The following is a 27,687-nucleotide window of genomic DNA, read 5'->3' on the forward strand; positions in this document are numbered from 1 at the left end:
ATTAACTTAATAGTATTCCTAGGGGAGCAGTTGATATGGGGGCCAATAAGGCATTTGTCAAAGTCACAAGCCCAGACCTGAGTCCAACAGAAAAACAGTCACTCTGGGACCAAGGAAAACTTGGTTTATTCAGGCTGGGAAAATAAAGGCACACTTTGGATTACAAAGTGATAAACAGCAATTGCAAAAACAAAGTCAGCACTGGGAGCTGACTAGTTTAACATCTTAAACTAGTGAAATGTACTCTGTCTGGACAGTTTGATTGAGGGTTTACACTGATTTAGGGCTTCTACTCCTTTGCAATGGCAAATTTAGAATATTTGGCACTCAGAACAGATCAGAAGGTGGAGCAACAGTTTCAGGCTATCCTGCTCCCTGTCTGTTGCTGCATTGTGCTACCAATCACCAAATAACTGTCAACCAGCAGCTGATCCAACTCTACCTTTGTTGTTGATGCTCAGGATAGACATTTTTCAACCTCAGCAGCTTTAAAACAGGTGAACTTCAACTCCCAGAATTCTGCAGCCATCAACTCTGGTAATTAATGTCCACATATCTTAAAGTTGCTGGATAATTTCCTCAGACAATTCACCCCTTATTGTCTGCATCCATGCCAGTCTACCTTCACTGCCACACCCTTCGTATGCCACTGCTCTTCCTTCTTTTATTTCCAAACCTTTCCAAATCAGTTTAAAACCAACCTGCAATTGTTTCATTACTGCTGAACTAAAAAATGCTGAGAAAAACATTGCTAATCATTACTCTTTCTGTCTTACTAATAGGTGACCACAAAATACATCAGTCAATCAATTTCCTACTCGGAACTGCTACAGACCTGAAGATTTAAAATTAAAATGTCATTCTGCAATTCCTCCCCCTCCCCATGTTTCTAAGATGGGAAGCTATAAAGGAGTAAATGGAAGAGAGCATTCAAACTACTTTGTTACCATCACTATGCTACACAGAAAAATCTGAGAAATGATCAAGAACATGAGAATAACTTGATAGGTCAGCCAATCTGTCTAACAATCCGTTTCACACAATAGCCATGAAATGCATCTAGGAAACCCGGAAATAGAAGATCCATCCAGTGCTCCTCTCCCATTGTTGCTTCTGTGTACCTAGTGGGTTGACTAATTGCCATCTTGGACATAGCACCCAGTCATCAAGACTGGTAACTGATGCTTGTCCTTCATTAATTTATATACTATACTGCAATTCCTTTCTGAGACCTCTAAACTAATAGCCACAGTTTATTGCAGCCTATTTCTCTACTGATTGCATGCTATGTAAACAAATGTTTCTTCACATGAATTTTAAAAGTATATCATCAGAAAGAAGTGCTGAAAAATTTAGAGAGGCTCCTCAAATTTTTCTTTAAAACAATCAGACAGGGTTGGTTGATTGACAATATTTGTAGCTGTTCTTGTGCGCACATTAGACCCATGAAAGAATCCAGAGTTGGCATTGACAAGATATTTGTTTTTCCCTTCTCCTTTCCTAGGCCAGTAGATGGTTTGCTTAAAAGATTCTGCTTAAAAGAAAAGAGCAGCCTTCTCTGGTCTCAAATAAACTGAATACCGGCAATACAACTGACTCAGGTCTCAAAATGATCCCACATCATTCCTTCGTATGGATCCAGAACCAATTACGATGGAATGCAAATTGCCCTATTGGTTTGGATTATTGTATTCACCTGCTATATGAACTGCTTTTGAAGAATATTTGGACCATCATTCCATACTGAATTGTAGCCACCAATGTGTAGTTGGATGTGGATGCTGTAGACTTATTGGCCCATTCTGTTTTTCATTCCCCCTCCCTTCAATTCTTTCCCATGCAGTTCTGATGTTGTTTATAAAAATGTCAATCTATCAGCTGAATTAATTTCTACTAGAGACTGGATTCAATTGGTCCCAAAGTCATTTAAAATCTGTACATATGGGGTATTAAAAAGGTGTTTAAAATAAGAGTATTCATCAGATCTAAGACAAAACTTGATTTGGAAAAGAATTCATTTTGAATTGAGTCAAAAGCTGCCTACTATTGTGATCCAAACTGAAAGTAATTTTTGAAAAACCAAACCTTTGTGACTACCATTGAATAGCATGAAAAATACACAAATATTTTTAGCTATATAAAATAAATAAGTAGCTATATAATTTTTTTTAGAAAAAAAAGTTAAAATTGAATGTAATAAATGTAATAAAATGTGCAGGTGCTAAGGAGAACTAGAAAAAAGCTCAAAAAGACATTCAAAAAGAACTTTAAGGAGAATGCAGAAGAAAATAGAAGTATTCAGAAATGAGAAAAGATGAACAGTCTATTTTGTGTCTACAAACACACACATACATTAAGGAAAATAAGAATAGCCCCAAATATTAACACCACTATGCATTTATTATATATTTAATGATAATAAATGACTTTGCATATGGTTAAAACCCAAATGTTGTTTAATGTAAGAGCAGATTAATCTTTAGTGAGGTCTTTATTCTAGGAAAGCAACTATCTGCGTGTATATGTTTATGTGTTTAAATAGCATGTTACATATACATATATGTATACATATGCATGAATGAGAACACAAGGTAGGTGTATTATACTGTAAAATATAGGTTACTTACTGTACATTTATAGTTTCCATATTATTTTGAATTATTTCCATTATTTCTTGAGTTCTTCCCCTTTATGGAGTTAACATGCTAAGACCCAGTTCTAAGCTCTAGGTAGACTAATAAATACTTTTCAGATGGTTTAACTACAATAGCCGTAATCTCTGGCCAATACGGCCCATTGCCAGCAGTTACAAGAATTGTAATTTGGAATATATAAAGGATACCAGGCAGCCTGTAGCAGCTCTGTGACATTTTTTCTTACTCATGGGATTAATCATTTTGCACTTTGCAAATTAATCTTAGAACAGCTAAAAAAGTTCCACCCAGGATGTCTCTGACCTGGAAGAAAGATCTGGAATGTTCTTAAGCCCAAACGACAAAGGGAGAGTGTAGAATTGCTGGAGGTGAAGCCTCTCTGCATTCAGCTCAGAGCAAAACAGAAACATTTTGTGAAACTGATACTACTAAAATAAACTGGAATAGAAGAATGACAAAGGAAATTCTGATTTAAATAACCTTGTCAATACTGAGTTGCTGGAATCGTCACATATTGTGTTCCCTTTTCTTAGTCTCTTTGGCTTTTACTCTTCTACTTGGTCTGCCTGTGGTGTCAGTTAATGACCTTGTGAAGCTTCTTTTATTAACGCTACTAGTTTTTGATTTCTCCTGTTCAGTTTGTGAGACTTTCTAGCTTTGACTCCTGACAGACTACAGATTGCTCTTCTCTGATCAAACCTTCCTGACTGCAAACTCCAGCAGAGATTGTCAGCCTTGGGCAAGACAGCAGTAAATTCTTGCAGTAAATCTCACTGAACCTGAATAAATGCTTATGATACAACTGGGCGGACATCCTGATGAAATGATGCATATATAGGTAGTCCCCAGTTTAAAACATGTTCCATTCAAAATGTCTGACCTTAAGTCAAATTTGTATGTAATCCTGAACAGCATTGTTGTATAATACTGTACAACAAGAAGAATACACAAGTAGTATTGTGTAATGAACGCAAACCATTCTGCATTTAACTCACATATAATAGACTCTGTACTTAACTATGAGTTGTCCTGAACCCAAAGACTTGAGGTACCACAATATAACAAAATTATGGAGATTAAAACTGGGCCCAAATAATTTGCTCCCTGATACCAGGGATAAAGTGCTCCCCATTCTATATACATAATCTACTCGGCTGGCAGAAGGCATTTATTTCAAAGAGTTAGAAATCTAAGTGGCAATACCGTCTTCAAAACACCTTTTTTGGAGGTCACAACATTTTATACTTTTATTTGTGAGCCACCCAGAGTTGTTGGGATTTAATAATATATAAGACAATGAAAGCTTTGAAGAATTAAATTGAAACAATCAATTAAGCTGAAATAACCAAGATAAATACTAAAACATAAAAAAGAGTAAAATTCTGTGTTTCTGTGTTCAGGAAAAAAGGTACTTATTTTGTAGCTGTAGGAGCTTAGCTTGGGTTTTTTTTAGATGTAGCCCCATTTCTTTCAATAGAAATTTGCATCTGCTTTGTCCTTATGTAACCCACTTTATCAATTTATCTGCTTTTTTTCCTTTGGAGAAAAAAAAACCCAAGGCAAAAGGAAAAGAGAAATTCTATTAGCACATAAAATGCTTCAGGCATATCTTCATCAGGAAAAAATATTTTAAAAAGAGAGAATGTGCAAGTGAATGCCTTGAAATAATGATAAAACGTGCCAGTGAAAAAGAGGACATTAAAAATAGTTCTGATTCATTTAGGACAATCATAGCAAAGCAAATTGCTCTAAAAGTCCACAGCTTTTTAACTTGGAGAAAGTTGTAGAGAGTTTGATCCCTTATCAAGACTAGGATCAATATTAATAAAACCGTTTTATTGTCTTTTAAATAGGAGTTGCAGAATGACAGAAAACAATGTAACAGAATATGTAACTATATTTGCCACTTTCTTGTAGTCATGTTAGTTCAAAACCATCATCAAAGGAAATATGCTGAACTGCTCTGAAGAACTTAACAACATGGGGTAAAAAAAACAGAGGCCTCTTTTGCAGGAATATACATTGTTTGGAAATTAGAAGACAGATGTTGACACTGTATTAGTTACAATCCCTGTCTAGACTGTCCTAACTGAGTAGGTAATGTGTTTATAATACACAAGTAGACTAATCTTTCCACTAGACTCTCAGAAGTCACATAGACACAAAACAGGAACAAATACTAGGAAAACATTACAAGTTCCTTTTTAAGAATAATTACAGAACTTATTCATTACCAATACTCAGAGGACCCTTGTATATTATATCTGTTTAGGGACTGTTAAATTCTTTCACTCCAGTGGTTTAAAGTAGAACAACTTATCCAACCTGGCACATTCCAGGCATGCTTGTAATATGCAGATTATGGGAAAGGGATTATTAAAAGTCAGGAAAAAAGCCTTCAGTATATGACTTGGAGGTCATATATGGATAAAGCACTGCAAAATCATTGTATTGATAAAGAATATGTGTAGATCAACAGACAAATCTGTTCAACAGAGCACTTGTGGGAGTGTTACCATGGATGATTTTGCATAAAGAAAGAAGAAAGATGTTTTTTAAGAGTCTTGTTAAACATTGTAGGGAGGCAATAGCTGGAAAGACACAACCAGATTCTCTGGCTTTGACTAACGTTTACTTATCAGCTTATTATACCGCACTGTTGTTTCTGGACTAAGCAGGGGCTGCTGATTATTGAACTGATTGTAAATAACCGTTTCTTTTAATCAGGTGTCCAGTATTTCAAGCTGTGCATTCAAATGGAAAGCATGACTGACATGCACTTTTATGAAAATAAGATTAATCAACATCAGTGCACTTTGATTAAAGGTAAGCTTGATCTGAATGTAAGCAACATATATTAATGATCCTTCTCAGTTAAAAAAGCAGAACAATTCCCTAAAACAGGAATTTCATCCAGTGGTTCTGAACTATGAGCCACAGTTATCAAAGGCCATTGACAAGGTCTGCAGCCCATTCTGCGCTTTGCATTTTATATCCCATTTCATAAAGATCAGAAAAAAACCAGGAATTTGCATCATTTCCAGTTGCAATATGTTGGTAATATGAAGCAAAACAGATTTTTTCAGTGCCGTTGTAACTTCAAATAGTCACTAAGTGAACTGCTGTAAGTTGAGGACTACCTGTACTCCAGGCTTTGTGCCATTGGTACTTCAGTCTTTTTAGGCATGGAAATTTTATTTTGAAGGAAGACATTCACTAATAACACTGATTAATATTACTACTTTTTTTATCTCAGTTCTCATTGCCATTATTTTAGCACTGGTCACCCTTACTTTTAATTAAATGCCTCCATTTCCTTTCCCTAGAAGGGAAAATGGCAAAATATTTCTGAAACAGAGATCAATCACTAAATACTGTGGATTTATTGCAGGGAAAGTGCAATAAAAGTGTTATCACAATTTTATTACAGTATGAACTTCTTTCATGTGATAATGAAGAAAAAAGTTCACTTGGTAAAATGTTCATGGAATATTACCCTAACAGAGGAGTACGAAGTATAAATCTATAGTTGGCTGGAGAGGTGAATAATGAAAAAGAAGTTAGAGAAAAATGAAATATGGGAGGACAGATTATAAAAAATAGTTATTGATAATGACCATTTATGAATGAAAAGCATGACACTGACATTGATGTCCTGATCAGCGCATTAAATGTGAAGTGAACCCTTAGTCTCTGAATTAATCTGACTTAATTAATATTAAATTTTGTGAATTCTATCTCAGGTTTTTCATCGTGAAATTGGTCTTTGCAAGGTCTTTGCCCAAAGATGACCACCCTGAAGTCAGTGAACTATAAAGTTATCACTGCAGTTGTTGGCTATTGTCATTTCTGATGTCAGACTTATGCCTGTTTCTTTTTTCGTGCTGGTACTGGCCAGTAAGATGTATTGGTATTTTTCTGAGATTACAGTATAAACTGAATTGAGACATTTTATTAGTAACCCTGTTACTTATCTTAATCCTACAAATGTCTATTGTGATTTCCCAAGTCAGTTCTTTGATCTCTAAGGATTGCCTACAGATCTCTTTCTTCTTCTGAGAAATTATGGGGACTATACATGTATTCTCTGTTGTAAAGAATAGTTGAAAAAAAAAGATAGCTGTAATGAAAGGAGTCAATCTGTATGCTTAAATGTTTGCCTCAAAAGAAGGATGTTTACCTAGCTCTACAAAGTGGGCCTACTCCTTGATATGATAACAAAGACTTTTGACCTTCTCATCCTTTAAAAAGTGCTTTGAAGTTTCTCAAATACAATCATGCTAAGAGGAAAGGAACCAAATAAAGGACATTGGCAAAAACAGAATGAGTTTTAAAAGTGCCGTTATATGTTATACACTTAATATTGGTGCTTAGTAATAAACAAGAGAAGGAAATACATTAGGAGTTATCCAGATTTTCACTAATGGTTGGGAAAAGATAAATATATTCTGTTTCAAATATAGTTTTTGGCTTGGAAAAAAAAAGGCTTTCCTTCTCTACAATCTGAAAATCATTGAATGAAAGAGGCCATGTCTTCTGTTTGATATCTATTAGAGTACATTAGCATATAGCTGTTTAGGCTTCCAACTTAACTCCTAACAACAGTTTGGAACAAGAAAGTGTGGGAGGTCAGCCCCCCAGAGAAGGAAATATTAAAAGGGCAGAAAAATATATTTCCTCAAAAGGATTTTAAAAGCAGAAACCAACCCTGCCCCCAAGTCTCTCTGTCCCAAGCAGAAGCCAGCTCTGTACAAATGCAGATGTAAACCATCAGAAAGGCCCCAGCTAGAAGCTTAAGAAGACAAAGATACCTAAGATCTGCATACCTCACCCAAACTCTAGGAGTCATTAACCCCAGCACCAGGGAAGCAGGATATGACCTTTGGTCATAATAGGACTAACCCATCACCATCAGAATACCAGAAAGCCACACTCAACTCAGGTCAGAATATGTGACACAGGAAATATAAAGCTTAAAACAGGAACAGGAAACTACTCCAAACAAAAGGCTTTAGTGGGTCTAAAAACCTACTTCCCATATGTGCTCAGCTCTTATTTTTCTCTCCTCTTTCCTGCCAGAACCATCTTTCTTCAATAAACTGCAACCTTCTTTCTAAAGCAGTCACCATGTTGTTTATCCCCGGTTTGGATGAATCATGATGAAGACTTTTCCTTCAACAAAAGGTTTCATCTAAAAGACAAGTTTTTCCCTCTGTCTCCAAAGTCCCTGCTCTCAAGGAGAAATGAGGAATCCCATAGTAACGTATTGGCTACACAGACTTCATACCTTAATCCTCTGCTTTTCTTAACTCTCAGATTCTAGTGAAGTGTTTATTTCTACTGCCTGTCCTTCAAGCTTAATAGCTTTAGAAGTGGTGATACATATTTCTAATAGACTGTAGATACTTACAAGGGAACAAAACATTCTCCTATTTTTGTACAAGAAATGTGCTCTACTTGGCAAGAACAATGAGCAAGATTCTTCAACCATTTCAGTTAATTTTATTTACATATAAAATGTACGCTACTACCCACCTGCCTACAGACCTACACACACACACAAATATATGCAATTACTTGTACATTTGTATAGTCCCCTTTGGGGCTAAGCAACATTATGTAAAAGGAACCAAAAATAGTAAGTAAATGACCTAAAAAAGATTAAAAGAACAGCTGCTCCCAAATAATCTTATAAGAATTGACCTCTGTTACTCATCCTGGCTTGTTCAATGAAGGTTCAATCAGAGAACACTTCATAGTTATCTAAAGAACGAGCAGACCAGCCATAATAATATCTGTGTCTGCTAATGCTAAGAACCCTACTAGTCAATTTGGGCATATTTTGGACAGAGTGTTACAAGCACAAAGCTCAGTTTTGCTCCAGAGATGCCTCAGTTCTTAACCTAGGAATATGAAACCTGTGGCTTTTTGGATGTTAGCCAACTATACTGCCTCACATTCTTCACCATTGACTATGCCAATTGAAAATGCTAAGATACTTGGAGTGCTATAGCTTCCTCAGTTCTATCCTAGAGGCAAAACTATTTTTGTGGAATACCATTAATAGGAATATTATATGTATTGTATCGTATCGTATCATATCGTATTATATTTATATTAATTTACTTGGGAACTGTTTTACAGCATAATGTTTGATGTCTTGATCCAATTCCTCGAAGAATGTAATAATAACAGAGAAGGTGTGCTCCTGGTGTCCCAATAGATCACTTCGCTGAATCAAAAGAATCCAGAGTGCACCAACCTTGCAGAATCAAATGGGATAGGCAGATAGTATGGAGACAGTTAGGCCCTTATGCGACCAGGTCCTATGCCATGTAAGGCTTTGTAGCTAATCACCAGCCCCTTGAATTACACTTGCTATCTACTCACAACTGAATATCAACAAAAGGTTCTTGATATAATTACAGATCCCTTTCTTCCTTCTCAGCTTTCTCTCTACTGTATCTTAATACTCCAAAGGAACAATTTTATTTTATTTCTGCAGTGCCATATTCTTTCATGGAACATTAGGCATAGACAAAAAGTAACTAAAAAGATTCAAGAAGAATAAATAAATAAATTCAAAAAAATTGACCTCTTTTATGATTGTTGAAACACAAATAAATTTACTTATAATTTTGTGACTTGGGCTGAGAATAGAATAAAATTCAGATAACCTTATTAATAAATTCTAATGTTGCCTTTTGCACAGAAAAAAAAAAAACCCTCCAGAACAGCGGTTCTCAACCTATGGATCGCGACCCCATTTGGGGTCGATCGACCATTTTGCGGGGGTCGCGAAACAACGCAATCCGCCATTCCCCCCCCAAGGGGCGCCGCCGCGCATGCACGCCGCGCATGGGGGCGGCCCCGCGCATGCATGCTGCGCATGGGGGCAGCCCCACGCATGCACGCTGCACATGGGGCAGCCCCGCGCATGCACGCCGCGCATGGGGCAGCCCCGCGCATGCACGCCGCGCATGGGGGGCAGCCCCGCGCATGCACGCTGCGCATGGGGCAGCCCCGCGCATGCCGCCACCACGCCGCGCATGCGTGGCGCGTCCGTGTGACGGGGTCACCGTCACACGAAGATTGAGAATCGCTGCTCCAGAAGTATAGCAATCTTGAAAACATTTGTGTACCTAAATTATCTGGCTTACTTCTAATTGTTCTCAATATTTACTCCCATTTCGGAATGGGAGTAAAGGATGAGAAGAAACTATTATTCTAGTATGTCATCCCTTTGTTATCTCAGAAGAACAAAACTGAATCCAACTGTTGTTAATCATTTTGCAAGCCAATTGTCTATGATACTTCCAGTAGTTTCAATGGAAGCTTAGTCATTCTCTTTTAAATTCTTTGGTGTGACTTTCCAATATTTTATAGTATATCATAGTGTAATAATCTTGTTTTAATATGACTTGCACCAAACCTGCATAAAACTTGTTTTGGCCACATTAAAAAATAAAGCTATTTAAGCATTAATAATTAAGTACAATCACAATGATTGAAGTTCAGAGAAATTTGCCTGGTTGTTAACTTTACATTCTATCTTTACAACCACCATGTGAAATAGATTGAAAGAGCTTGACTGATTCATTAATAGTTGGGAATATGAATTAAAACTCATCTTTCTGATCCCTTGATGACATGGAACTGATCTTTGGCATGTTGTAAGGTTTTAGAAGAACTATATATATGTCTAGAATTGTAGGTAAGCATTGTTGATCAATTTTTATCTGACATAGCCTGTAGAATCTAGTGGAAGGAGTTATGTCTATAGTTTCCCCATTCCTTGATGTATGCTATGCAAGATCTGCAACTCAGATGAGAAACTCCTTTTTTTAAAAAATGGAAATAATAATATACCTGCTTACCATGTCAGCCTGGTAATACTATATTCCATACATTATTATCTGAATATTCCCTAATATCCATATATACAATACATCTTGCATGCATCAGGAATACATCAGCAGATCAGGAATTTATCAAACTGTCCCAAATCTGAAGATTTATATAAGTTTATTAAAACAAAACAAAAACAACAACAACAACAAAAAACTGAGTTCCCTGTCTCCCTAAAGCAACCCAACAAGTACTGAAGGAATTCAATGGACATGGTATTCTGAGTAATTATAGAAGAGAAACAGAAATAGAAAAAATGATGATAGTCAGATAGAGAAAACATAGAAGATTCTATGCTTGGCTAATTAAACTCCTGAATTATTTGTCATATTTTGGGAATTATTTGGTCATTTGGTTGCTCACCATTTTATGAAGGGCTGAAGCAGAAATGCAATGAAAACCTTAATTTAGCAGATCTTAATTAAATGGACCTCATATGCAACATGCCAACATTCTATGGCAATTTATGTAATGATGTCAAGATGAAAGTAAAGTAAAAGCAGTTTATCCCCCCCTCTCTCTCTTTCTCTCTCTCTCTCCCTCCCTCCCTCCCTCCCTGTTGTATATAACAATACTTCAATGCTTTTATGTATGAGGGATTTTTTTTTTAGCCAGAAAATCTGGATTATTTATGACATGTATCAGCTACAAACAATTCACAAAAAGCAAACAAAAAAGTTGAATGCATGCATCACAACATTACGATATAGTCTTGGCCATTTAATATTTGTTTTCCAACAATGGATGCAAACTGATGTCAGTTGCTCCTCCTCTGGCTTCCATGGATTCCCACGATTTCAATATTGTATGGATACAGTATGTCTGAAAAATTTCTTCCCGCCATTTGTTTTTCAGAAATGTGTGTTTCCAGAATTCTTATCAACGTTCTCTGCCCTTTTCCTGTTTCTCAGAGCTGTGTAGCTAATTATAGCACCACCTTATGAATATCTTACATTTCAAACTGATTTCAGAAGACTATCAACCTCTCCGTGATTAACAAATGGACAGTTAAGTCGAGTAAAATGTGTCACATATTATCTGATAGCAGTGAAAGGATTTCTCATCTCCTTATAAGTTTCAATAAATATTCCAACATTTGCATTAGAAGGATTATATCTACTTAAGCATTTACAAATGGATGACAAATGAGGTTTGGAGGTTTAAATCCCAGCATTTAATTTCCTTCTTGATAGGAAATTGAGGAAGAAGCAGGAGCACCACAAAATCAGTCATAATTGATTGAGCTCTGCATTGTGAGGGCATGGTAGGTTCAGTTAACTGCTTCAGACCATGGATCAGTCTCCCCAGGAAATTCTCATCTGGTTTGTATTAAGTCATTTCTATACTACTGTTAAATGAAAAATATTACTTTTTAAAGAGGCTTTTTAGATCCTAACAGTATAAGCCTTCTTTCCTGTATTGCCAATTTTCTTTATCATTTTGGTATAAAAGCTTATTAAGTGGGTTCTTCTGTACAATCATAAGCCATGTGGGATCATGCCAACTGCATGGATAAATTTCAAAAAGTCCTTAGATCTTGTTCTATTTGGGATTGATCCAATGCACACATATTGTAGAGCAGCGGTTCTCAACCTATGGGTTGCGATCCCATTTGGGGTCAATCGACCATTTCACGGGGGTCACCAAGCAAGGCTGTCCACCATTTTTTCCCTTTTCTGGTGGATGCCTTACCTTCCTTGGGCTGGGCCAGTTGGTGGCCCAGCTGGTGGTCGGCCTGCTCCGTCTCTGCTGCTTGCCAACTACGCCTCAGCCGGCGCAGGGGGCGGCACCACGCATGCACGGCGCTCCCAGGCAGGAAAGTTCTCGACTTACAACCGGTTGGGTAGTCCTCAACTTATAACCGGTTTAGTCCTCGACTTACGACCAGTTTAGTCCTCGACTTACGACCGGTTGGGGGTTGTGGCATTAAAAAGGTTGAGAAGAGACACAGATACATATATACAATGCTCCAACAAAATATTGAAACATAGAAAGCATAACTGAATTAAAAAAACAAAGAAACAACTTAAAATACCTACATAGATTGGGGTTTTTAAATATATTCATAAAAACACAATTCACATATATTTATGACGCATATTTGCAGTGTTTTTTTTCTAAAAAAAAAAAAGGTGCTGGAACTCATACATGGCATACAACCCGCCTTGCCTACCCTACAAGTTTCCATCTAAAAAAGGTGCCGGAACTCAGAAAGAGAAAAAAAGCCCTGCATATTTGTAACATTAAGGAATGAAACATGAAATAATACTTCTGTCCCAAAATGCCTTTATATAAGGTAATCAGTTAGAAATTACTTTGTTAATGTAACTAAAATATGACTTACAAAGGTCCTTAACTAACATATTCCTAAATTATCTTTGCTACTATGTCAACATTTCAGCATGACAATTTCCACATTTTTAATAACGTTGATTCAAAGAAGTAGAATTTTTTTTTTAGTTTTCAGAAAGTTTGACTGGAAACACAACCAACAGCTATAAAAATGTTGAATTTCTAATGTTACATCATTTTTAAAGTCCAAGAAGAAAATGTACAACCATTCCCAATTTACTAAAGATTTCTGATGAATTTACTAGTTTCCTAATTTTCAGTTACAACACTGACAAGTTTGCTAAAGTATCTCCAAATCTTAGAACATGTTTACATAAAAGTATTAACACCATTGTTTTAAACCAGTGGTTCTCAACCTGTGGGTCGGGACCCCATTTGGGGTCGAATGACCATTTCACAGGGGTCGCCAAACCACGCTGTCCGCCATTTTTTTCCCTTTTCCCTAGCTGTCCTACTCCCTCTTATTGGTGGTCACACCCACTTGGGGGTCACCACAACATGGGGAACTGTATTATAGGGTCACGGCATTAGAAAGGTTGAGAACCACTGTTTTAAACAGAAACAGTTTTTTCTCAGGTGTAATTTGTAACATTAGGTGGTACCAGAGTATAATATAAAATATAAATATGGCAATAAGGGAAGTAGAAGTTATTGTGCCTAAACATCTAAAATTCAGAATGTGCTAAAATCATTACAGGCCTTGGACCACAGGTGTTACTACCCCTGCTTCATGTCTGAGGTCTTCTCTCAAAGGCTTGGATACATTACATAAAATGGAAGGTTACATTTAAATACCAGTATACAAATGCTTGTGTCCTCAACCATGCACAGCATGAATATCCTTTTCCAGCTGTGTTTATATATAATTTCCACTAATTACAACTGTTGCTGATACTTAGCATCACTGATGATATTATTTTTATTAGGCTATCTTTTCCTAGCATGTCCTTCCCAACAATTAGACACCTTCATTAACCGGTTAGTCAGGCCACTGAACCTTTGCCTATTTAAAACTGGTTATATGAACTTGATTTTTTTAAATCCAATTGTTTATTTTAAAAAAAATCTTGTGGTGGGGAAATGAATGTGCACACATATAATTTAAAAACCATACCCTTAACAGTTTACTTTAAGGTACAACATTTTATGAAGGTATTGGCTGTAAAGTTCAATTTTGGGTTCCCCTTTACCTAAAAGTTCCAATTCAGTCTGATGAAAGAGAATTTCTGAAATTCTTTCAGGAAAGGAATTCAAACTGTTTCTTGCTTTTATTTAGAGAAAAGCAACTAAAATGTTTATGTGTGTGTATCATTGTCTTTCATGTATGGTGCAATTTTTCTAGTGTTTTGCAACTCTTCTGGCTCCCAATGCTTCAGTTAAATTCCCTCGAGAAATAATTTTTCCATTCCCCAGAGAAATTTAAAGAAACCAGCCACTTGAGTTCTTGTCCTCAAATTAATGTAGAATTTTGACAGGTGATTTTTCTCCTAGTTCTAGATGTTTTTTTAAATATCAGTTTGTCTACTCCAAAGAAATGCTAGCAAAATAAAATGAATGGGGAATCACCTGTTAAGATTTTTTTTTTGCCTCCTCAGAAGTATGAAAATCTGTTTCCTCACAGAAAAGCTTTGGCAACAAGAGCCGAGGTGGCGCCGCAGTTAGAGTGCAGTACTGCAGGCCACTTTAGCTGACTGTGTTCAGCAGGTCAGCGGTTCAAATCTCACCGGCTCAAGGTTGACTCAGCCTTCCATCCTTCCGAGGTAGGTAAAATGAGGACCCAGATTGTTGGGGGCAATGTAAAATATAAATACATTGCTTACTGGTGTACACTGCTTAGAGAGTGCTTGCACTTAAAGCGGTATATAAGTCTCATAAATAAATAAATAAATAAATAAATAAATAAATAAATAAATAAATAAATAAATAAATAAAATCAGCTACAATATTGCAAATGTGGTCCAAATGTTTAAACTGAAGACAGCAGACTATGGAGCAAATGATGACATGGGCATGGAAACATCATGTGTTAAATGCTGCAATTGTACACTTGCATTCCAATGTCTGGCAGAAGTATGTACATTGTGATATTTTGTATAAAGAAGTTGTCACACATTTTGTCATAAATTCAATTCCCCGCACCTCAATAACTATTTTTTGCCTCTACTCCAGGGGTGTCAAACTGCTGGCCTGTTGGCTGGTTGCATCATGTGGAGGCTGTGCCCACCCCAGCTCCAGCAATGTGAAAAAAATCATGATACATCACGACATGTCACATGACATGGCAAGTTTGACACCTGAGCTCTACATATAGTGAAAAGATGAAAACAAGCAACCTTGTCCCCTTCCTCAAAAAAACAAAAAACAAACAAACAAACAAAAACAGTAGCACAACACAATACAGTTGAGGAAACCAGAGCAAATTATAATACAAATTTCAATCAACCAATAAAGAGCTGGAATGGACTTTGGAGGTCTTCTAGCTTAAGCAGGAGACCCTATATCATTTCAGACAAGTGGCTCTCCAGTCTCTTCTTAAAAACCTGCAGTGATGGAGCACCCACAAGTTCTGTTCCACTGGTTAATTCTCACTGTTAGGAGGTTTCTCCTTAGTTCTAGGTTGCTTCTCTCATTGTTTGGTTTCCATCCATTGTTTCTTGTCTTGTCTTCTGGTGGTTTGGAAAATATGTTTACCTCCTCAAATACTGGAATACAACTATTATGTCACTCTTAGTCTTAGATATAACATATGATAAATCATATCAGAGTGGGGTCATTCAAAGTTCTTGTCCAGTGTGTGAGGACAAATTTTGAGGACCTTATGTTGTTCTATTATGTATGTTTCTTTCTTTATTCTTTATTGCCCAAGTGTGATTGACACACAAGGAATTTGTCTCTGGTGCATAAGCTCTCAGTGTACATATAAGCAACAGGTGGTAAATCATGATCATAATAATCATAAAAATACATTCATCATAAATCAGAAGCTAGAACACTTAGTGATAGTCATAGAATACTAAATAAGCAAACAACATAAATCGTAGTAGGATACTAAATGAAACAATTAATATAAACTGTAAGATGCAAGCAACAAAGTTATAGTCATAAGAAGACGAGAGAGGTAATAGGAAAGATGAAAAGAATAATAGTACTACAACCTTACTAGGTAGTTTGACAGTGTTGAGGGAATGTGTTGTTTAGCAAAGTGATGGCATGGGGAAAAAACTGTCCTTGTGTCTAGTTGTTATGACTTGCAACGCCCTATCATTACTTATCATTATTTAATGTCACACTGCTCTTTATTTATTATTTTGCTTATCCCACTAGTAGCTTCCAAACAGGTTAGTTTTGGCACTATGCATTTTAGGAACACAAGGAAGACATTCACATTTATTGATTTCAGAGAAGCAGCTGTTTCATGCAAACAAATGAATTTCTCATGATTCATTTCAGGTTCAGTTATTTTATCTGTGTATCTTCTGTGCCAAGTGGGAACATTAGGGTTCTTTAAAAAATTATGGGGTACAATAAATGCTCTGGGCATTTGCTTTGCTGAAGTGAAATGAGTCTGCAGAAGCTTATGTAAAAATATTTTTAATTACTTTTCAGTAATGTTTTTCTTCTTTATTTTCTATTTAAGGTTCTCAAACTAATATATAGGAGCCAAACTCCATTGCACATTTCCTGGCACAAGTACTTAAGGGTTCGTAGTTTTAGGATTATATGTTAGCAGAGCTTTGCAGTAGCAATTGCACAACTTTGTTTACAGTGCTTTCAAGAGTTCAAAGTAGGTGTTGTTTTAAAATACACAGTTATCACATTTGTTAGCTCAGTTTTGTTTTTGTTCTATTTTGGTTTTTGCATACACAGCAGGAAATGTTAAAGTAGACTAAGCAAAAGGGAATCCCACTGGGTTTCTCGGAAGGTATATCTTCTCTTTTGTGTCTTAAGCCCTGCCTCCTTCCCTTTTACCTTCCCCACCCTATGCTGAACAAGCTTAACTGACAGCCAAGAAATATCCAACTGAATGAAACAGACACTTAAATACCTTCTAGGTCACAAAGCCTGTACGTGATAATCTAGTGTTTTATGTTCCACCATGCCATCATTTTGATTAGCTACATATTGTTCACAATGAGAGGATACATGTCTGGAATTTTAGCTAGAATAGTATTTTTGTAGCACCAGCATTATTTATAATATGCAGCAATTGGGCAGTAACTGAGTGGCAGAGCACAAATGTCACCTACAAACCATCTCAGATGAAAGTCTAAGAATGTCTTCATTTTAAAGGTTCAGGTAGAAGGAGATGGAAAGAATGTCTAGATTCTAGTCAGTTTTTCTCCTGCTTCCTATGCTAGAATACCATTCACAAAAGAGAGTTACAAGGATTTGCACAGTCAGAATTTCACAGATCACAGCTGTATCTTAAATCACAAAGGGGTGGGAAATTCTTTAGTTGTTATAGGCAAAGAAATTCAAGCAGGAGGGATTTGTGAAGTCATCATTTCGTTTTCCTGGACCTATGAACCACCAGAACTCTGAAGGTAAAGTGAATAAGCCAGCCAATGATTAAAGAGACTATCCATAAACTTTGTAGAGCTTTGTTACTTTAAATCAGTGGTTCACAACCTTTTCTTCACCATGGATCCCCTTTAAATACTTTTTGTAGCCACAGACCAGGGCCATTGACTTCCAAGACTTAACTCAAGATTTAAAATCATAACATTTCTTCAAGCCTTCGTGGACTCCTTGTGATGACATTGCAGACCTCCAGGGGTCCCCGGAGCACAGGTTGATAACCACTGCTGTAAACAGATTTTGACTGATTGATCAATTTTGCTGTTTTGGATTGCTGCAGCTGAGCCAGAAATAAATCAGCAAAATAGCTACAGATGACAGTGCACGAACATCTGGTCTGTTATTTCATTTGGAACACTGCAAAAACTGTGTGGAAGTATCCTAAGAACAAGTGCTGCTGTTGACCTGGAATTAGGAGACAGCATAGGAAGAATCAATTGTTAATATGTGCAGATGGCCCTGCTGTCTTTGGGCACTTGCAGAGTCATGGATGTAGGGTCATGAAAGGGCAGCAAGGAAAACACCCAATGTCCTAACCCACCCAGGAACGTACAAAAGGGAACATTTTTAGCTACTTCTGCTTTTTCCCTTCTTATCTACAGCGTGCTAGACTTACTGGGTGAAATCTTTATCTTACTGTATATGTGTCAGCTTTGCTGGGTGGATTGCTTATGTAATCAGAAAGAATAAATACAAGGATTTCTTGTCATTTGGGGCTTCTCTCTTTTAGAGGAGCCCATCTTTGTTCAGCTGAATAAAAATGTAAAGCTTAAAGATAACTTCTGGTTTCCTGTATTTTTTTATCAAGCAAAACCTCAGAACCTGCACAGCACTGCTACTCTCTCTTTTCTACTTGAAAGAACAAATGAAACAAGTAGGGTTATATAGTCATCCACAGATTCCTCTTATGACCAAATGACCAACTGAAGTGATTTCCCAAATCTCAATAGCACTGTTTGGTAGACGAGCTCGCAAATGTTGCAGGACCTAGCATATTTTCAATTGGGCAGCAATACATATTACCATATAAAGATCTCCCAACTGTTCATAAACCTATGAGTCTAAAATCTAAATACATCTGAGAGAACTATTTTTTCTAGAGTTATTGTATAATTTTGAGCCTGCTTCAACTTATTTTTTACATTTTGTACTAATGCACTATCAAATGTAGTTAGATAATGAACAAAGGTATTATATGGTATTGACATAAGAAAAGCTTTTTTTTTTGTCCCATAAGCACACAGGCTGAGGAAACTGATCCTGTCTAATTAAACTACTTCTTGCTCATTTTTTTAAAATGGTGATATTAAACAAATCCAGTATCTTGGATATTATATTTGATAGGCTTACATTGTATTTCTGGACCAGTGTGGGTCTACATATTAACCCAATGTTTTTCAATGTCATCTTTAAGATGGATTTCAACTTTCTGAGTTGGCTGGCTGGGGAATTCTGGGAGCTGAGATCTGCACATCTTAAAGTTGACAAGATTAAGAAACACTGCACTAAACCATCACCTTCCTAGTTCATTAACCTGACACTGAGGTACAGTAGATCAGGCTTTTGTGATAAGCCCTGCTTTTGGTATAGCAGCAAAGGGCCCCTTAAATATTTAATAAATTGACCAGATGCTAACAGTACAGAATGTTTTAAATTCAGCTTTTATTTACCAAATAGCACTCCTATGCAATTCCATTACACAAAAGCCAAACTGATTAAAACTAAACAGTGCCTTTATAATGCCATTAAAGGCAAAATGTGTATCAGGCCCTACATAATTTCTGAACTGCAGCCTAGATCCACTGGACACTCACTGGGCCTAGGGCACTAGAGATTGATATTATTAATTTGCAAACAAAGGTCTCCTCAAAGATTTGACCTCTCACTTATTCCTTTCATGTTATAAAAGTGAGGTTACACTTTGAAGAAGACGAAGGTCGACAGACATCCTTCAGGAGGCTCAAAGAATCTACAGTATCTCAAGTCATCCTCTTTGCAACATATGTTGAAAATCAATTGCTTGTTCATGTAAAAAATAAGTGATTAATGTTGGTAGGATGACAGAATTGATTTTATTTGAAATTATGTGCATATGTGTGTGTGGGGGGGGGAGTTGGTATATAGTCTCATCTTATTTCTCCCTTATCTCTTGGTTCATTAAAATGTTCCTGATTCAAGATTGCATGATTACATAGTGACTCCCTGGCATATTTGTTGAAAGTTCTTCATTACCAAGATATAGATCTAAACCACCTTTTTTTCTCAAGGAGGAAGTCCTAGATAGAATATATAAAACTACAGGGTGTCAGATAGTTCAGGATAGAAACCTGTTGTAGTTATCTTTTACTGGTGAACTCATACCAGTGATGTTTTAAAGTATCCCTCCACCTTGAGTTGAAAATACTGATAAATGTTCTAGCTGTATGTCTATGAAAACAGATGATCACTAATTGAATTGCATAGTGGAGGGGTAGGCAACCTTGGCTCTTTTATGACTTGTGACTTCAATTCCCAGAATTCCTGAGCCAGTACGGCTCAGCATGGAAACCTCTCCCTTTCCCCTCAGCATTGCTGGCTCAGGAATTCTGGGAATTGAAGTTCACGAGTCATAAAAGAGGCAAGATTGCCCACCCTGGCATAGTGAAACCAACAACGTATAATCTTGCCATATATTGTGAAAACTCCAAAGGAAGGATTTGAGAATGACTAAATAAACTTTATGCTAGCAATTGGAATTATAAATCAATGTATAATTAAATTAGTATAAGGGACTAAATTAAAAGTTATTCTTATCAAGTACTACATCACATCATTCATGGCATGCCCATAATGATACTTTTTAAAGTTTTAGAAAATCATTGTGTGTTTACATTCTTGAAAGATAAATATAAAACTAAAACTGGACAAAAATGAATCCACACAAATTTAAACAATTTCATACAGTACATATATTCAAAAAAATGTTTAACTGCATTACTGCATACATATCCATTTAGATAAGGTTATGTTTTTGCACATTAAGAAAAATAGATAAATGAAACTATATAATCCTCTTGATAACTATTTCCATATTTAATATGATTTATAGGAGTTAATTACAAATATGAATGGATTTAATGTTTGAATCTTACTCCATAAAGACTGTAATAAAGATTTATGGATAATTCTATGCTGGATGCTGTAAAGGCTAGTGACATTAACAATTTTTGAATTATATGGTATAAATATAAAAGACACTATGCTTCTAATGAGGATTAGAACGTTTAGATTCTGAAATTTTATTGTGTGTATATTTCTGATAAAATTTAAATAACATGTGTATATTTCTGATAAAACAAAATTTAAATAACATGGAAGTAGAATCACATATAATTTCCTCTCCACTTTCCACCCTCTTCATTACAGGCAGGGAAAGCAACAGCTACACACAATGTGGATAATGCTCCATGTATTTTGCTAGAAAATAGCAATTGTTGCTTTCTCCAGAGTGATAGGAACCCGCAGCATACATAAAATTCAGCAATGCAGTATTTCCACTATTGTTGGCTCAGTCTGGTGATGGATTCCAGCACTTGGCTTTGCTATTGTTATTTTTCTTCACCATTCCTTCCCATCTGAGTTTTATTTTGGATCCAAGCAACTCTTTCATGCTCTTTTTTTGCACCTGAAATAATTATACCCATTTTTTTTCCTGCAGCATGCAGTTTGACAGAGGAGTAGATTGTTACTTCCATGTTACAAAAAAAGTGAAGTAGAGGTTTGGAGCAGGATCTTTGCAAATGTAAAGACACAAATCTCTTGACATTACAGTAGCCTTACTCAAAGTGTCTGATTCCCAGAGTCATTAGACATGGAAAAGAGAGATATGGAACAAGATTGCTAAAACAAATATTACAAAGCACTTTGTTGATTGGAAAAGATTGGTGGGATGGGAGGAGACTAAAAGTCTCTTTCATTCCCACCAATCATATTGTGATTGTTCCTGATTGAGCATTACATGTAGCTCTTAGATGTTTTGGACAATTCACCTTATAATCTCTTGTACTTTGACCAGAGTAACTTGTTTGTAAGAAGGGAGGGTGTATAAATTTGAATGAGTGAGTGAGTAAGTGAGTGAGTGAGTGAGTCAGGCAGTCAGTCAGTTAGGATAAATGGATGGGTGGATAGATGGATGATTAAGTAAATAAATAATCAAGTTGTATAAGCTTTGGGGGAAGTTCCAGGCTTTACACAATGCTTTACACAAAACAAGTAAGTAATAAAGCGCTGGGATGCCTTTTGCATTCTGCTGCATGCAAATAAGTGGCTGCCTGAGTCATTTCAGAAATGAAACAACCTTCTATTGTTGAGCCCAATAAAATAGCACCAGATAAAAGAAAGATAATTACACATATTGAGGTCATATTCTTGATACTCTGTAGAAATTAAATTTCTTTTAAATATATATCTGGCTTTTTAAAAAATAAGATAAAAATACATTCCCCTTAAATGGAAGAAAATAACAATGTTGTCTTATTGTTTTGCAAGTTTTCTGGCAGGTTCTTCCTTTCTCTTTCGTATGAAAATGGCTCATTATTCCAGGTAATGAAAGGGCATAGTTTGCCTTTAATTGTTACTTCAGGTAGGTATTTTAACCCTACTATTAAAAACAAAGCAAATTTAATAATAGAGCTACCTTAGTAAAAATGAGCAACTTTTCAACATTAAAAAATAATACTCTGGATGATTTCTTGAGTAATTGAGATACCTTACAATACTATTTATCAACAAAACAAATCTTTAAAACTGAAAAACAAATACAGGTTCAACCAGAAACAAGTTCTTGTTTAGTTTCTTGTGATGCGTTATAAAAATATGTAGCCGAACATATATGTTTATCCTTGAAAATTTTCACTAAAAATCTCCATGGGAGAGCTGTTAATTAGTTGAATCTAAAAAAAAAAAAAAGGGTGGGGGGAGAAGGAAAGAGATTAAGACTTAAACTCTTTTTCTTTAAGGTATAGATACTGCCCGTTAGATAACATTTTTCTGTATGTATAGCTATGAATACAGTATACCTCCAGGATTTTTATATCAGTTTTCATTATATCATAAAGGTAAAAAAATAAATAGCTACAGCATTGTACTTTTCTTTCAATAAAAAATTATAGATTTCTGTTATTTTGCTTCTACTGTGTTATGACCAAAAACACATTTCAGTCCAGATATGATAGATATGAACCCTTAAAGTTGGTGAAGGGCAATCTCAGATAATATCAAACACTAGTTCTGTAATTCTAAATATTTAACTATTTTTCTAATTGAAAACATATGAATATTTTCCCACTTTCATTTAAATATATTGGTTTTATGTTTTTCTATTTTGAGTTTCTCAGAATGGACCAAAACATGCATATATAAAACTAGAAGACTCATTTGCTTTCTACAGATCATTTGCTTTGTACAGATTTTTCGATGTTGACCAAAATAATGTTTGGTTAGCTGACATTTATAAACAGTGATTTAGCTATGGGCTTGGAGCAGAAGCTGCTGTCAGCCATTTTAGTTGCCTCTCTTGATTTCTGGACTGAAGCCAAAAATGTATTATTTAAGTACTGGCAGATTTGAAACAACATTTAAGGAAAACTTCACTCTTAAATGGCATATCTAAAAAGTATCTTTGATGATAAATGACTAGTCAGACTCATAAGAAATCTCATATAAATTCTCATGCGTTAATCCAGTATTAGTATCAGTTAAGCCAAGAGGTTAATCTTGTATTGAAATAGAGTGGTCACCTAACCTAGTCTTTGGTCTTATTCTAGGCTGATCTGCATTAATTTGGAACCCTACAAATGTTTTTAAGTGAAATTCTCATCCCTAACTTATTATGACTAGATTGACAAGCCAATGAAATGGTTAATTCTAGGCATTTATGGGCACCAAGATGCAAAAACATCATAAAACATTGTAAATAAGCTGCTTTATTATTTTTATTCAATTTTAAATGATAAATATATCTACAGCTTAATATTTTGATCATCATTAGAAGAATTTAGCAATTAGTCTTGACTGCCTAATTGAGTGGGACAAGAAGATACACATTATTGGCTTTATAACAAATTTAATTTCTTAAATGTATTAAAGCTGCCCACTCTCTTAGTCTCCTGGTGGCTTACAAAATCCAGAAACAATAAAAACAATTAAAAGTTCAAATAAACTCACATTCACAAGCAGCCTGGTCTACAACATGCGAATTATAACACCTGTAAGTATGAGAGAAGCTCCACAAATATTTCAAACTCCAGGCCAGGGGAGACCAGGTGACAAGGGCTTTATGGAATGCCAGGAAAGGGGGCATCCTTTGTGATAATCACTTAATGAACCAATCACAATAACCATATTCTCTTGGTTGTCCCTAAGATGCTTTTTCAAAAGACAACTGGACTTTGTTGTTCCCTGAAGACATTTTGCTTCTCATCAAAGAAGTTTCTTCAGTTCTGAAGAAGAAGAACTAAACTGAAGAAGCTTCTTGGATGAGAAGTGAAACATCTTCATGGAAAAACAAAGTCAGTTGCCTTTTGAAAAAGAATCTTTGGGACAACCATGACCTGGATGACTGAGAATCTCCACAGACATATTTCATAGGGATAAAAATAATAATAAATATTATTTATGTTTATAACTTTGCTTTACAAAGGAAAATTCAATAGCAAAACCAAGAAAAACAAAAATGCATATTCTAATAAAAATATCTAAAACCAAAAGTATATGTAAACTCACTTTAAAAAGAAAACTCAATTTCCAGTAATTTAATTTATTGAATTTTTTATGGTCACCCAGTCTATTACACTCTGGGCAGTTTACAGATCTTTAAAAAAAAAACAGTTTAAACACACATAAATAGGCAGCCAGGATTAAAATAACTAGAACAATAAACAAGACACATATGACAAGGGCTCCATAAATATATTCAGAAACTCCATGACTGGGAACAGAGCCAGATGTTCAGGGCTTTCCAAAGCCCCAGGAAACTGGGTGTCATCCGTATCTTGAAGGGAGGGATGCTGTTTCAGGGTGTGGGTGGAGTGATAGAGAAGTCAGTAGTATATTTTCAAAATAAAAAAGATATTTAAGTCTAAAAGCTTTCAGGAATCTCTAATACGGAAACATTACCTTTTCTGACTTCTTGAAAAAACAGCCTTTATAATTGCAGCTTCATTAACCAGTTATATAGACACAGAATAAAGAACATGAGCCCTAAATATAGAAATAGAGGAAATAGTTCCCAGTGAAAAAAAAATAAATGTGATGATTCATAATAGTTAATTGTCTGTAATTATGCACTTTCTCTTTGACTTGGTGTCATGTATTTTTCATTTCTCTTTATCCAAGGTGCTGTTAACTTAATATACATTGAAAGCTGGCTGATGACAGGTTTTACCACTTCAAAGACCTATTGTTAGCAGGAAGCACTTCACTGTTTTTAATTAAAAGTTAGTCCCCCTTCATAACAAGGAGGATCCAGTTATCATCAAATACTACTGTTGTGAATTGTTACTGTTTTAATGTTGTATATATGAAATGTGACAGACAACCATTTTGGCATACTGAATGAAGATAGCACTTGGTGCACTTGACAAAAAATCTCTGATTACTCAGAGCTACAAAAACTGTCTGGTTTGAATTGAATTTAAGTTGGCAGAATATTCCCTGACCTGGAAGATTCTGCCAGTCGAAAGCTAGAGCAATACAGTAATACAATCCAAGAAATACAGAAAGCAGTGCCCCCTTGTTTTGTTTTTAAAAAATGTTTCCATCCCATTGGAAGCAGTGAAAGAGAAATTATTTAGACTATCCAAACAGGACAGAAAGAAGGGGAAGAGGAGATAAAGGTTTAAAAGTCTGTATCATAAGAGAATTCAACCCTGTTATGGCTTCAGATTCTTAGCTGTTTGCATATTACAAAGCAACCGATTAAGGACGAGGAAGTCAAAGAATCGCAGAAGATAATTTTGAAAATTGTCATGGGCGTTGTTTAATATTGCTAACTTACAAGTAACTGTAACTATATCCTGTTTCCTGAAAAATATCTCCCAGTGGCTGCAGATACTTTTTGTCCTGAATTTGCTGTTCCACAATTTTTAAGTTTAAAATCTCAGATGAGACTAAGCAATGTCCATATTCTTTCATGTATAATTTCTTCTGTAGTATGATGTTATAGCTGATCAAAAACTGGGCCATTTATTAAACCATAATTACTATTCAACTGTACACACATGGCATTTCCCAAAATAATAGAACTTGATACTTTGAATTACAGAAATGTTCCTATTTGGCTTTTGAGGTTTCTCATTCAGGGATGTGTTAAAATTCCAACTTAAATATTTTAAAAATCCAAGTAGGACTGGTCTGTACAATAAAATTATCAGCTTATTAAACTTAATATTTTCCAGTCTCTCTCCCAATCCCTTACTCAGTTTATTGGAATCTATGAGTACAACCATTGATAATCTTTTAACTTTGCATGCAATTTTTTTCTAAAAAATAGATCCTCTCTCTTCCCAATGCTCTTTAGGTATTCAAGCTTCCCAATATATTAGAAGCGGAGATCTGATGCATTTGCTGGCTTACTGGATGATTGAAATATTAATTGCCTTAAATATAGGATGGAAAACAGGATAATGGCATTCCTAAACACTGATGTAAAGCTAAGCAGAAAGTGGGTTTAAAAGCATCAGTCATCACTATGCTATGTCTTTATCTGAGTGATTAGGCTTCAGGTCAATAGGTCAACACATATTTATAAAAGAGAATCGTTTATGATTTAATGAGCAAAGATGGTTCATTTCTCCTAACAGATGGCAATGGAGATGAATCATGAGGCTGTCCAGACAACCTTTTATTTTTAATATCTGGGGAAAAGACTCTGCTTGGATATATAATGTCTTTCTTTCTTTTAACTCCTCTGTATGTTTATTTTTATCATTCTGCTGTTTTAGACACTTTTTGCAATAATTAAATCCTTAAGAAATAGTTAAAATCATTATTTTACCAGAAAAAATGTGGAAAGGAGTGCAAACTAAGTAGCACATGGTGTATCACAGGAGTATTGAAACATGTTAGTTTTGAAATTCAGGAAAAACTGAACGAACGCTACTCAGCCCAGTTGGCCTTTGAAGAATTAGCAATTTCTTCCATAAGACTGTTCTGAATGAAACTGTGTGAAATGTTGAAATTATTGATGACAATGTCACAGGCATTGCAAACTGTACTTCATATCTAGCAAACCATGTTTTACTTTGCTGATCTCTTTGGATATTTAAAGCTTGCTTAAAGCTCAAATTTCCAGAGGCTTTCAACTTAAAAGAGACAGTGCAATTGTACTAAATGTTTTATTAATTTAGAAGTAATGCTATAATACTATAAATCATAGTTTACAAACAGCTTTCAAATTATCATTTTCATATTAATGGTCTGGTAATAGCTGTAATTGTAATTACAAATCAGTTACCTAAGCATTAGTTAGACTTCCTCAGTCAGATCCTGAGACTGTGTGAATTGAGCTATTATACATATTATATTGGACACATATTAAAATGTGAAAAAAGTATGTGTATTGAATGTTATATGTCTTCCTGCTACATTCAGATATGACTTTAAACTGAGTTATGAAAAAGGTATGGTTAATAAAAATACAATTAAAGGTTTTTATAAATGCATAAAACAAAACATCACTGATATTTATCAATGTTGTAATTATTGTTCATTGCAATCTTTTGCTTTCCTGTTCAAATAACCAAGATGCTACCATAAGTAAAAACATGATACAAGAGATTAAAAGCTAATACTATTAAAGTTTAAACTCTTGACCCCAAAACCCCATATTTATAGATTATCTAAATGCTGGCTAATGCATTTAATAGGAGTGCATTCCTTAGCTTGGAAACAACTAAGTGAATGGATATGGTCAATATTGGAGCTGAATTTAGACTCAGTGTACTGTCTTGTACTTGGAATATATTTTTTTTCAGGTCAATTTTCATTAGCATGAGCATTCAGGAAGTTAATTAAAAGCTCTGCTTTGGAATGGGACATGACATGACTGAATCCTAAATAATTTCGCACATAGTACAATTCCATCTCCTGAAATAGAAGGCAATATAATGACTACAAAGTGGATTACTGTTGAGAGGTGGAGAACCTATGCCAGTTT

General features: G+C 35.5%; 1 long non-coding RNA gene across 2 annotated transcripts in view; it reads left to right on the forward strand.

Moving 5' to 3' along the window:
* The window catches only part of LOC120301917, a 56,412-nt gene extending 47,210 nt beyond the window's left edge, over positions 1-9,202 (forward strand). For both annotated transcript variants that reach the window (XR_005555066.1, XR_005555065.1), the window contains 3 exons: positions 783-3,492; positions 5,382-5,480; positions 7,734-9,202. This is a non-coding gene — a long non-coding RNA (uncharacterized LOC120301917). The remainder of the gene's footprint in view (positions 1-782; positions 3,493-5,381; positions 5,481-7,733) is intronic.
* The last annotated feature ends 18,485 nt before the right edge of the window (positions 9,203-27,687 follow it).

Source organism: Crotalus tigris, unplaced genomic scaffold (assembly GCF_016545835.1).
Source record: "Crotalus tigris isolate CLP2741 ecotype Arizona unplaced genomic scaffold, ASM1654583v1 scf7180000024408.747909, whole genome shotgun sequence".
Classification (NCBI taxonomy): domain Eukaryota; kingdom Metazoa; phylum Chordata; class Lepidosauria; order Squamata; family Viperidae; genus Crotalus; species Crotalus tigris.